The sequence below is a fragment of the Eptatretus burgeri genome, chromosome 7 (assembly GCF_056783735.1).
Source record: "Eptatretus burgeri isolate ZD-2024b chromosome 7, Ebu_testis_v1, whole genome shotgun sequence".
Taxonomy (NCBI): domain Eukaryota; kingdom Metazoa; phylum Chordata; class Myxini; order Myxiniformes; family Myxinidae; genus Eptatretus; species Eptatretus burgeri.
The window spans coordinates 70,890,424-70,903,274 of record NC_140967.1 but is presented as its reverse complement, the minus strand read 5'-3'; the positions used below and the strand labels follow the sequence as shown (position 1 = coordinate 70,903,274).

The 12,851-nt window shown below is 41.0% G+C and overlaps 1 long non-coding RNA gene across 1 annotated transcript in view; it reads left to right on the top strand.

Annotated features, from left to right (window-relative positions):
- Window positions 1–374, top strand: part of LOC147023505 (uncharacterized) — a 16,885-nt gene extending 16,511 nt beyond the window's left edge. Inside the window, exon 3 of the long non-coding RNA XR_015060235.1 lies at window positions 238–374. This is a non-coding gene — a long non-coding RNA (uncharacterized LOC147023505). The remainder of the gene's footprint in view (window positions 1–237) is intronic.
- The last annotated feature ends 12,477 nt before the right edge of the window (window positions 375–12,851 follow it).

The following is a 12,851-nucleotide window of genomic DNA, read 5'->3' as shown; positions in this document are numbered from 1 at the left end:
AGCACCGACGCTTTGTAAAAATTATTTTACACTGATGATGATGATGATTATTATTATTGTTGGTTAATAAATGTTTTTCAAATACTAAAAATATCTGCTCATGATTATCATCGGCTTTTCATATTGTGGAAACCCCAATTAGACGAGTGTTAGCAGCTAGCATTGAAGATTTGCTCAGTAAAGAAGCAATATTTCATCGGCAGCATCGCGCCTACATTAAACTTCTCTTGTTCACAGTTTTCACGCAATCACCTCCAGTCGGCCCTTCGAGCGGAATGTGTGGACCTGTCGGCAGATGGTCGCGGCCCGTAGAGACGGGTCTACAAACCAACCCGGAGAAACTGGTGATGATCGTAATTGAGTCTTCTTTTTTTTTTTCTTCTTTTCTTCTTGCTCATAAGCAATGGATGACAAGAGTAAAGGAAAAAAGCGTTAATAACATACATTGTGTATTCAGAACACCAAAGTACCATCTGGCCTCATATCGATGTTTTTTTCATGCGGTTAAGAAGGAAAAAAAAATGTCTGCTAAAACATTTTGCAATGCATTACATGTACTTGTTTTGTAAGTTTTCGTCGAAAGATAATTAAAGTGAACATTCAAGACAGTTGCAGACGGCGGTGTGTACTCTACAACAAGCGCTTCATATTTGTTGCCTGGGGCTTATGGTGGGACGTCAAGGGCTGGAACCCATTTCGGTTCTCCTCGAGCATAAGATCGTTTACTGCATTTAGCCACTAATTTGCCAACAGCACGCCAACAGCCGTGGCAATACGAAAGAGATGTGAAAGTGACTAAGAGGTTACAGTCAGAGTACAGATGTCCAAGTGCAGATGCTGCTCATTTGTTTGTGCAACACCATCATTGGCTCAGCACAAGGGGGTGCATCCTCAAACTATATAGGTGATTTCTTTCAGTGAAACTCAATGCAACTTTCAAAAACTGAAAATTAGTTGATCATTTGAATTTACCATTGTACAGTAGGAAAACATAGACAATTAACCTGCAGCAACTGCAACTTCAGTGAATTTCCCAGTAGTTTGTGTGTAGGTAGCCATGAATGACCAACAATGCGATGTGACACTTTTTTCTCAGTGTTCATTGAGCAACCTCTCAAAAAATATATGATCAAACTTCAAATGTTGGCTGCCAACCGATATTGGAAAAAAAGGAAGATTTACCATGGGAAGTGGACACTGGACATGTTCCACTTATCAGATCAATATCAAATCATTTCAAGATTAGCAGTGAGTAATGCATCTGCAGTCTGCCTTTCAGTGGGATGGGATCCTGTATGGCACAACGAGAAGATATTCCAAAGCATCAGAGAGGTCGTATATGTAGATGTGGAAAAAGACTGGGCCCACACTGCCGTGAGACACATCGGTCTCCACTAGGAGAAGGGATGGTTCCATTGATAGCAACGAATTGACTGTGCCATTTCAGGAAGTGAGAAAGCCAGGTAAGAAGGCGGTCTTGTATCTTGCATGCAGGAAACTTGACGAGTAGAACAGGGGGACAAACTGTATCGAATGCCTGAAATATACCCAGGGAGACGGCCTTGACCACTTGTTGAGATTTAGGACCTCTGACCATTTCTGATAGAGAAGCAGTAGCATGTAAATAGTTGAGCGACTGGGACAGAATGCAAGCTACTGGTCAGAGATCATTCTGTTTAAAAAAAAGAGTAAATATTGAACATTGGCAGCAATTAGGGTTTTCATGAGTTTGCTTGTAATTAGAAGTAATTCTACTGGCCAAGAGTTGAGGAAATGTTTTTGCATCTGTCTTACTAATGCGGGAGATATTGTTGGACTTCCAGACAGAGATGAGGTGTCTAAAGGAGGACAGGTTTAAAAAAGCAAACAAAGGAGATGCCACAACAGCAGAGCAGGATTTAAGAATAGGGGTACTGATGCCATCTGGATCTGTCACCGATGAAGAGTAGAGGTTGGACAGAACATTCTCGATCTCCTCGTTTGTGAAAGAATCAGAGACAAAAAGGTAGTGGGTACAAAAGGGTAAGGTGCAGGGATAATGAATGGGTTAGGATCATAAGATTTGGTGGCAACCACTGAGTTGAGACATTCTGCCTTGTCTAAAGTAGAGTCTGAGGGGAGGCCATTTTTTGAAGAGCTGATACCCATTCAGTTGAAGTCACCATAGATGAGGAACAGAGTTGTGATGGATACAGGAACAGAGTAGGATGGTTACAAGTTGATCCATGTTGACTGAAATAGAGTTTAATATGGAGTCATTATAATTGTGTGGATGAGGTGGCCATGTAATAGATAAAGCGGACATACCATAGAAAAAAACTTGAGGTGGAACAGTGAGGTATCTGCATCCAGAAGTATTTCAGTGGGCTAGCAAGGGTTAGTATGGACAATGAGCAGTGAGGAATGGAGTTTGTGACATAGACAGCAACATCACCAGTAGGACAGGAAGGGCTCTTTCAAAACAGAGGAGAGAAGGAGAGAATCGCCTCGGAGAGATGCAAAGGAATTGGAGCAATCCTGTGAAAGGAACGTTTCTGTTAAATACACAATTTCAGCTGTTAATCTTGATCAAGAGATCATTGATACTAGAATCTAGATTAGATCAGTGACAATAGAAATGGGATTAAATCAGCGACAATGGATTGAAAGGGAAGATCAAGAAGGAACCCAAAGAAGTAAAGAGCAAAGATGGAATCATCAGGAGGAACCTGGATAGGATTTGGGTTTCAGCCGCAATCCCACAACCTTCAAACCCATCCAGGTTCAGCCAAGTGAGCCTTCCAGAAAAATTTCTGCAATAATTCACTTCTGCTTCGAGAGATGGATAACGAATGAGAGGAATAGACAGTAATAGAGATGAAAGATATCAGATATCATGATGTCAGCGACAATATAATCTGTATTAGATCAGTGACCATGGAAGTAATCTGAATCATGAGATCAGTGACATGAGAATCTCAATGAGATCAGCGACAATATAAGTAATCTGGATCATGAGATCAGTGACAATAGAATTTGGATTAGATCAGTGACAATAGAATTTGGATTAGATCAGTGACAATAGAATCTGGATTATGGCAGCGACACGAGAATTTGGATTATATCAGTGGCAATATAATCTGGATTAGATCGGTGACAATAGAATCTGGATTAGTTCAGTGACAATAGAATTTGGATTAGATCAATGGCAATATAATTTGGATTAGATCAGTGACCATAGAATTTGGATTAGATCAGTGACACAATAATCTGGATTATGGCAGTGACACGAGAATTTGGATTATATCAGTGGCAATAGAATTTGGATTAGATCAGTGGCAATATAATCTGGATTAGATCGGTGACAATAGAATTTGGATTAGATCAGTGACACAATAATCTGGATTATGGCAATGACACGAGAATTTGGATTATATCAGTGGCAATAGAATTTGGATTAGATCAGTGGCAATATAATCTGGATTAGATCGGTGACAATAGAATCTGGATTAGTTCAGTGACAATAGAATTTGGATTAGATCAATGGCAATATAATTTGGATTAGTTCAGTGACCATAGAATTTGGATTAGATCAGTGACCATAGAATTTGGATTAGATCAGTGACAATAGAATTTGGATTAGATCAGTGACACAATAATCTGGATTAGATCAGTGACATAATAATCTGGATTAGATCAGTGACATAATAATCTGGATTAGATCAGTGGCAATAGAATTTGGATTAGATCAGTGACACAATAATCTGGATTAGATCAGTGACATAATAATCTGGATTAGATCAGTGACATAATAATCTGGATTAGATCAGTGACATAATAATCTGGATTAGATCAGTGGCAATAGAATCTGGAGTAGATCAGTGACACTAGAATCTGGATTAGATCAGTGACACAATAATCTGGATTAGATCAGTGACACTAGAATCTGGATTAGATCAGTGACACAATAATCTGGATTAGATCAGTGACACTAGAATCTGGATTACATCAGTGACACTAGAATCTGGAGTTGATCAGTGACAATAGAAGTAATCTGGATTTAACATATCAGTGACATGAAAATCTCAAGCTCTATCAGATGAAAATAAACATGGCCAGGGTGAAGGGAAGAATGATTAAAAGCATGAAGAAAAGTACCACTGATGAACACGAAGAGACATGGGGTTGGCGAGTGACCCATTAGTGGAAGAAAAAGTATGGAAGAAGAAGAAGAGGTTTATTAGAGGAAGAAAGCTTTTGGAAAGGACACTCTCACACTGTCTTTCCGCATGGCTTCTCTGGACAGCCACGGGAGGAGGTGCAGTCTCTGGAACTCCTTGGCCTCAATACCTGTAATAACCTAGAGTGTGAGGATCATGTTACCATATCAAAGGTTAGTAGCAGTCTTGGTATTTTCCATCGAGCTTAAGACATTCGTCAGCTGCATCAAGCTCATCATAGTGTAGAATGCTTCCATACGGAGCCATTCATGGAGTAGGCTCCTTACTCTGCGCTATGCCAGGATGATCCTGTTCCCATGTCACGATTCTTCAGGCAGTCAAAATATGGCCTTCAACACCATTGGAAACTCAAAAAAGAGCCGGTTTCCCTGGGACTCAAAGTCCCACCATTGGCAAGTTTGTCGGCTCTCTATTTTATGCAAGTCTACTTATATTTTATCTTTCCTTTTTCTTTTATCACTATTTATTAATGTAGTTATCATATTTTATAATGTTTTTTTTTTGTTTTCATTTTATTAATTTTATTTGTATCACCATTTGAAGTTGCTTTAGTTTATATCATATCCTTATTGAGCTTCTTGCTTGTTTACCTATTATTTTTACTTCTCTCCCAGTCCCAATCCCCTTAACTTTTAAACCCTGAACCTGACCCTCCCTCTCAAAATCAATCATTCTCACATTTGCATGCTCCCTGACCCCTGATCCCACTCTGTAGTTCGCACCTCTGACTCAATTCCACTCCATATGAACTCTCACCCCCTATTCCATCCCTCTCTCTTTTGCTCCGACGAAGGGTTAACGCCAAAAATCTCAGCTTCTACTTGCTTCCCACAGTGGTTATCATATCACAATCAATGTTTTGTTGATTTAATCGATTGTTATATCTGCCTGGCAATGCACAGTGACGTCAGACTTCATGAGCAAGACTAGCTGTTCATTTTGATTGTAAATATTATTTGATTGTAAAAATGATATCTAACATTTACATCCCACAGTGTCATTTATGAAGAGTAGGAGAGCGTTATCACCGGCACCCTGGTCAAATTATATATTCTTGGCTTAGCAGCTTCAGTTGAATGTCAGCCCTGTCCCACCGGTTCATGAATGACTTGTACAAAATCATGCAGTGGCTGACCACATAAAATGGTGGATTGAAAAGGGCCTTTAAAAGTTGTAGTTGTAAATTTTTCTATTGAACAGCGGATCATGTGAAGCTACAATGAGCATGCTGTGACAGTCGTCCCTTAGCTATTGCTTTTGCAGCTTCTTGGTGATCATTCATTCAACTCTCTTTTCCAATTCCAGTGCACAGATTGCACTGTTGGTGTGATTTCATCAGGTTTGTCAACCGTTTTTTGGTAACCACTCATTCAACTCTCCAAAGGTCGAAAGAAAATGTTTATGCTATATTAGGAGGTACTGTCTTTCAGAGCTCTTCTGCTCAACTGACTTTAAAATATTTATATCTCCAACAACCCACTTAACTAACATATTTCAGTCTATGACAGGACAAGGGCCTCCATCAACTCATGTGTTTGAGTTACTCAAGGCCAGATTGGTAAGAGAGGACAACCACAGGATTGAATACACACCAAACATTGGAGAAAGACATGTCTTTACCTGCTACACAATGCCTGATGTTGGCTTAGTGGTTAAGGTGCTTGTCTTGGGACCTAAGAGTCCTGAGTTTGAGCCCCTGTTAGCCATTGAATTAACACCAGGTGGGGTTGATTCAGCCTGTCATCCTTCTGAGGTCAGCAAAATGAGTACCAGGGTACTGGGGTAACCTGTGTCAGAGTGGTGACATGTCCAGGACTGTACTCCTTGCCAATGAAACTGCCTTGGCAGTCCTATCTGTCTTTATTGCACAAAAGGAATGGTATTATTACTATTATTAACTGCTCGACCAAACGGTCAGTTCAATCCTTTGGATTGACCTCATGATCATTCATTGAAATTATGTCTTTCGGTCAAGAAAACCGTGGTGAAGTATAATCAAAATGATAGACGAAGAAAAGTTCCTCTCATCTTGTACTGTGTATACACATTGTTCAAGTCTGCAAATTTGATGATGTCCTAACCAAGGATATTCAAGAAAATTTTACCTAACCTTGAGGAATACACTTTTGAGGATACTCCCTCAAACTTTCTTTGTATCTATAGATTGTGTCATCTGCTCCAGTCTTTGTTGAGACAATGTTTGGCTCATGTGCTTCTCTGCTTATCATTTCATTATATGGTGATTTTGTTCTGTAGATTTGATTTCAACACGCTGTTGAACTCAAGTAAAATTTCGTGATATTCATTTGGTGACGTGATAAAATTCTACCTGAATTCAGCTATTATACTTTCATTTTCAACTTATTGTAATGTGTTTTCCTCGAACTAAAATCAGACGTCTCATTTCAAGAACATGTGGACACCAGTTCCCCCCCCCCCCTCTCACCCCAACCACACACACACACACACACACACACACACACACACACACACACACACACACACACACACACACACACACACACACACACACACACACACACACACACACACACACACACACACACACACACACACGCACGACCTGCAATTATATATAAACCTTAAAGATAAAATTGAATGATGGCGGTACTTTTGTTTGACTCTTGAAAGCGATAACGCAATTCTAAGTAAATAATGTTCAAGGTGGTTTGAGCAACTTTTTCAGCCCTTGTTTTGTCTTTGTTGAGTTTCCCATAACACAGCGGCAGTGAATTCACTTGTTTTTATAAGAAGTGCATTTACCTTGAACTGTTTCTTTCTTTATGTTTGTACACAATGTCTTTGAGTTCCTTTTTCTCCATCTGCTTTTACCAACATCTCCCTTGCCTCGCTTTCTGTTTCCTCCATCCTTCTCATTATGGTTAATAATGCATTAAACCTCCAGACTATATATAATGACTGCATTAAAAACAAGATAGAACATTTAACAACGCAGAGCCCGCTACAGTTGGGGGGATATATAGTCGAGGCTCATGGAAGAGTTCATGTGCTGGAATGATCAGGACATAACAGACACAAACAAGATGTAAAACACGCATGCATGGGGTGGACAAAATGGACACAGAGGCATGGTGTGGACAAGATGGACACGGAAGTGTCATTTTTCTAATATATAATAATCTTTATTTTAATGCAAAATTTATTACCATAATTCATTGCTGTGCAAAGCTGCATGCATGTGATGACATTTGTAAACGCTTCCAAATGAATGATATAGATTACAATGGATTAAGTTGTGGACAAACACACCCTCAAACTTGGATATAATCAACATTCAAGGCATAAAATCAACTTGTGGTTTAAATTGACTTTAAAATGTTATGGTTAAATTAAATAACTTGGTATAACTGTGGCTAAAGCCACCTGGGCTTGTTAGTCGAGCCCACGAGCTTAGCAGCACAACTCAGACTATGGGCTCAACAAGCCAGTTTGAAATGTGCCTAAAGCCAGCCAAGCAGGCAAATCTCATTGTCTCTGATAGTCTGATGTTATCACGAAGACTCAGTATCTCAGTCGGCTGTCACTACGATGTTAGTGATGATCAGGTCCTTGGGTGTGCACCCTGGGTTGAGTCAGAAGGATTTTTTTTCACATTTATAGACCCATGTGGGAATTTATTCCTGTTTATTGAAAAAAAAAATATATATATATATTTACAAGGAGGGTTTGCTTCACATTGTGTAAGTATATCAACCATTGTCTCGGGTCACTCACCTGCATTTGATTTTTCATCTATTTCTTTTCATTTATTTATATTTTCATTTACGGATGCTTTTCTGCGGTTCTGTGATTTTTCCTGGTGTATCGGTTTTGATGTCTGTCGGCACCCAAAATTACTGTGCGTCCACATTGTCTCAGATCGCTCACCTGCATTTTTTCATATTTTTTTAATTTATTTATATTTTCATTTACAAAGGCTTTCTGACTGCTCTGTGAATTTTTCCTGGTGTGACAGCTTCGATGTCCACGGGCATGCAAAATTTGGGCTTTCTACGTCACCCGGAAGGTACCGACCGATCTTTAGTCTCAGTCAGTGAGTCAATGGTTAGAAATAAATTTATAGGTTAGATATCAGTAGAATAGATTAGGTCTGAGAATGAATAATTCATATTAAGGTTGATCTGAGTGAAAACACACACACACACACACACACACACACACACACACACACACACACACACACACACACACACACACACACACACACACACACACACACACCTCGTTGTTTTCATTTCTGTTCCTCCTCACAATTATATTACACACACACACACACACACCAATTGTAAATGGCTCTCCGATCTCTTGGGGAATGGACAAGGCTCACAACAATGAAATTTTATCTGTCTTACAGTGAGAATTTTGTTTCACTCACTCTAACTAATTTGCATTGATTAACTGTGCAACAATAGTTACTTTTTATTCTTATCATTATTAATTTTTATGTTCACTGTCACATGCTTTCCATTCCTATTCCTATTGAGCTTACACTACCTCACCTAGAGATATCTTGCCTCGGATGAACACAGTGGATAGATATGGTGAAGACATCTGGGATTAGTCCACTGTGATGATCACGAGGTGGGAAATAATTTTCGAGTTTGAGAAAAAGTTCCTAAAATACAATGGTTATGCTTTTGGAGAATTTGTCTTCCTGTTTTAAATGGACGCTGTCCTCAGGATTCTGTATTTTTTTCCACACTTGCACCCTATTGCCATAAAGAAGGGCAACTAGTGAACTCGAGTTGCCCCAGTTGCCAAGCATCAAAAGTCCTCCCCCACTGCAATATGGCACAAATTTATATTTTTTGTTACCGAGCTTGATGAGGCAAGAAGCAGAAAATTGGATAGCTACTTTCTGGAGGATTCAGCTCTCAGTGGTAATGAAGCAGACAAAGTATAAGACTCTGGCAGAGGTGTGATTTTGTTTGAGTGGCAGGGAGTGTTCAAACCACCAGCCAGATAGACCCACACACAGCCATTCATGGTTGTATTAATTAATGGCTACAGACACTATCTCTTTTCTGAGGTATCGCAATCAGTGAATTAAGTAGTGGAGAGCTTGGGTTGTGCTGAGTTGTGCTCTTACATCCACAAGGGGTCGAATCTTTCCTGTTTGGTCGACACAAATCCCACATCTGTTACGGTGCAAATGGCTTGTGTTATTATCCCTATTTTCATTGTTTCTATCACTGCCTTATGAGAGGATTATTCTTTCTTACCTTTGGGCTAAATATTCATTAAATTATTTCCCAAATGAAAAGCACGACAAAACTTTTTTTTTTTTGGATAGATAGTTCCAAGGAGATTGCAGCAGTACTATTAAGCAAAGGAGGTATAGTAACGGGTGAATGATGCTGAAATAGAATCAGAAGCAAACAACTCTGCCCTGGAGAATGTAGTAGGTTTGAGGGGTGCAGTCCAATGAAGCAGGGTGAACAAAGTTTGCGGGGGGGTGGGGGAGAAGGCAGAAAAGAACACAAAGGCGATCAGGTTTGAAGTGAAGATAAAATGTGGCTGATGTGTAAGTCTGGTGTATGAAACCATCTATATATAACATGATGACATCTTCTAAATTGTAGAATTTTATTCCACCCTTTTCACCCACCCATCAACATTTTCCTTTCCTTCTCTCCTTTTACCATTATCAAATTCCATATCCCCTTATCCTCCTTTCTATCTGCTAGCCTCCACCTCATCCAACTTTGTCAACTTTTATTCTTGCTATTCTTCTACTTCTTGCATATGGCAGCTTGGCTTCCAGGTAGCTATCATTTTCTTGGGGTGCAGCTGTGCCGCTGATGCTCTTCCCCAACACCAGTACACTGGTACTCATTTTGCTGACCTCAGAAGGATGACAGGCTGAGTCAACCCCACCTGGCGTTAGTTCAACAGCCAACAAGGCTCAAACTCAGGACCCAATGATCCCAAGCCCACCACCATAACCACGAAGCCAACACCAGGCTTATTCTTGCAATTTATATATTTCGTCTCAATGACACAATTAACTAACTTGCAAATGGACAGCTCACCTCTGTTCATACAGTCATGTCCAAATTTATGGCAAACCTTTGAAGAGTTGCTCCAGTTTGAGAAAAGTAATAACAGGCCACCCTCAAATGTCCACCTGGTTTCTCAAGCAGTGTTTGTGTGGGTGTGGGATAATAGATTGGTGGGAGGAAGTATTGAGAAAATAATTTTGAGAAAAGGAAGTGGAGGACTTAGAAAGGATGGAGAATGAAAAGGAAGACAAAAGAGTTTGAGTGGAGATAAAAGTAAGGGGAGGAGAGGGAAGGGGATTTAATGGGATCTGTGAGGTGGAGCGGGTGGGGTTTGTAAGTGGTGGACTTACTGCCTTTTTTTTTTTTTGCAAACACAAATATGTATAAGATTTCCCTAAAGTGGATTTCTGATGTTATTGGGTTTCACATAGCATAGGGACTGGGGCAAACCCATTGCTAAGCAGTATTCTCATATCGGGTATCACTAGTCTAACAAGACTTCTCAACCCTGGAGTTACCAATTTGTGTTTGATTCTCAGGAAAACTGCCTTCTGCTGCAGTCACTGGTCTAGGAACATGTCATCGTTCAGAGGAGTCTTTAATCCGGATATTGTACTTTGCAAAAGCAGATATCTGGGCAGAAATTCTTGGCAAACTTAACAATCTCTGTATGGTGCGAAAGTATACATGGTTGACATTTTGTCTCATTAGGACACTTCCTGCTTTATAACTGCTGTGGAAACCCCATGAGGCTCCATTTAGTAAACTTTGAAATGGCGATCACATGATATGTAATCAGTTCCTTGCTGGTACGTTCTTGAGGGAATCTCAATATCCAATAAAGGACAGCAGGACTTCACATCGTCACGATGGAACGATCGTCCAATATGTCTTTAAGCTCATATTTAGACCAATTGCATGCCAAAAAACTGAGGTGCGTTTGCTGCCATCAGGCCAATGCCAGGTGACATCCCAATTTGTGCTTCTACTTGACTGATCACCATCAGGCCGCAGGAACGGTCCGTGACGAGAAAGAAAAATTGGATCCGTGCGACACAGCCCTTATGAGACAGATTTATCAATACCGCAGGCATTCGTGATGTCGTTCTTCGGAAATCAATCATCATATAAGCATCAAAATTATCAACATTTCTCATCAAACAGTGCCACTGCTTATTTCATTATTTTCCATTTTAAGTCCGCACAAACCATACGTGCTGAACTTTCCGTGCTCTGGCTGAGCCCGATGCAACCACCGCTCATGTGCCTTTTTGAGCGACTCAGCGCAATCCCTCTCCCCGTGGCCCTGTGATTATACTGTCATTAGAACAGTGCACACTCGGACACCCGTGGTGGAGAATCAGTGCTCATTTCCATATCGCTGTCGATCGGAGTCGAATGACGAAGTGAAGTTGAAATGTGGAAACGTCGGGCGAAATAAAGTTTCTTATGAGAAGGGGTTTGGGTGGCATGTCTACTCGGACAGCTAAAACACTCAAATTGTAACAGTCCACATTATTGGAACAACTTTTCAAGAAGCATTCCATCCTTTCATTATGTATTATTGATATTTATCCATTGGTTAGTAGCTCTGGATACATGCAAAGGACAGATGCTCAAGAGTTGTTGGTATCTGTGTCCTTGAAACACGGTGGATCTTGGTCTTGTCTGAAAATTGGGGACCATTGCGAAGATTTCTTGATACACCCCACAAAGTGACTGCACAGATGTTATAAAATTTCATCCACCATTTGAAGGGACAATGTCACGGATAACCTACATTATGACGCATGTCTCAACATATTTCATGGTCACTGGATTGAGTTAACAAATTAACCAGAAAATATTGTGACGGTTGTGAACCCCCGGGAAAACGAAGCACCTACACATACAGTTAAGCTCTTTATATCTTAGTATTCTGTTTAGCTTTCAAGCATATACCTTATTGATGTGGGCAGATATGCATTGTGACTGTTAGTTCGCTTTAATACATGTTCTTTTCTTTCTACACTCTGGACTCGAACCATTTCAGGCACAACATCACACCAGTCATGCTGTCCTCCCATCCTTATCTATCGTTTCAGCAGATAATTTGCACAGCGAGCTCAACAAGCGCACCTGAAAACATTCAACTGGGAGGGAGGGAGAGGGGTAAGAGAGGAAGGGTGTTTCGAGAGGGGTGGAAGAGTGAGGGAGAGAGAGGGGGGAGAAGAGTGGGAGGGAAAGGGTGAGAGAGGGAGAGGGGTGGGAGAGGGAGAGGGGTGGGAGAGGGAGAGGGGTGGGAGAGGGGTGGGAGAGGGAGAGGGGTGGGAGAGGGAGAGGGGTGGGAGAGGGAGAGGGGTGGGAGAGGAAGAGGGGTGGGAGAGGGAGAGGAGTGGAGAGGGTGGGAGAGGGGTGGTGGAGGGAGGGGTGGGAGAGGGAGGTGGGTGCGGGATGGAGAGCGATGGGCGAGGGAGAGGGAAAGGGGAGGGAGATGGGAGGGGAAAGTGAAGGATGGGGAGGGGAGAGAGAGGAGAGAATGAAGAGGGGGAGAGGGGAGGGGAGAGACGAGGGGAATTCTGTCAGATGTGATGCCCAGTTTAACGTC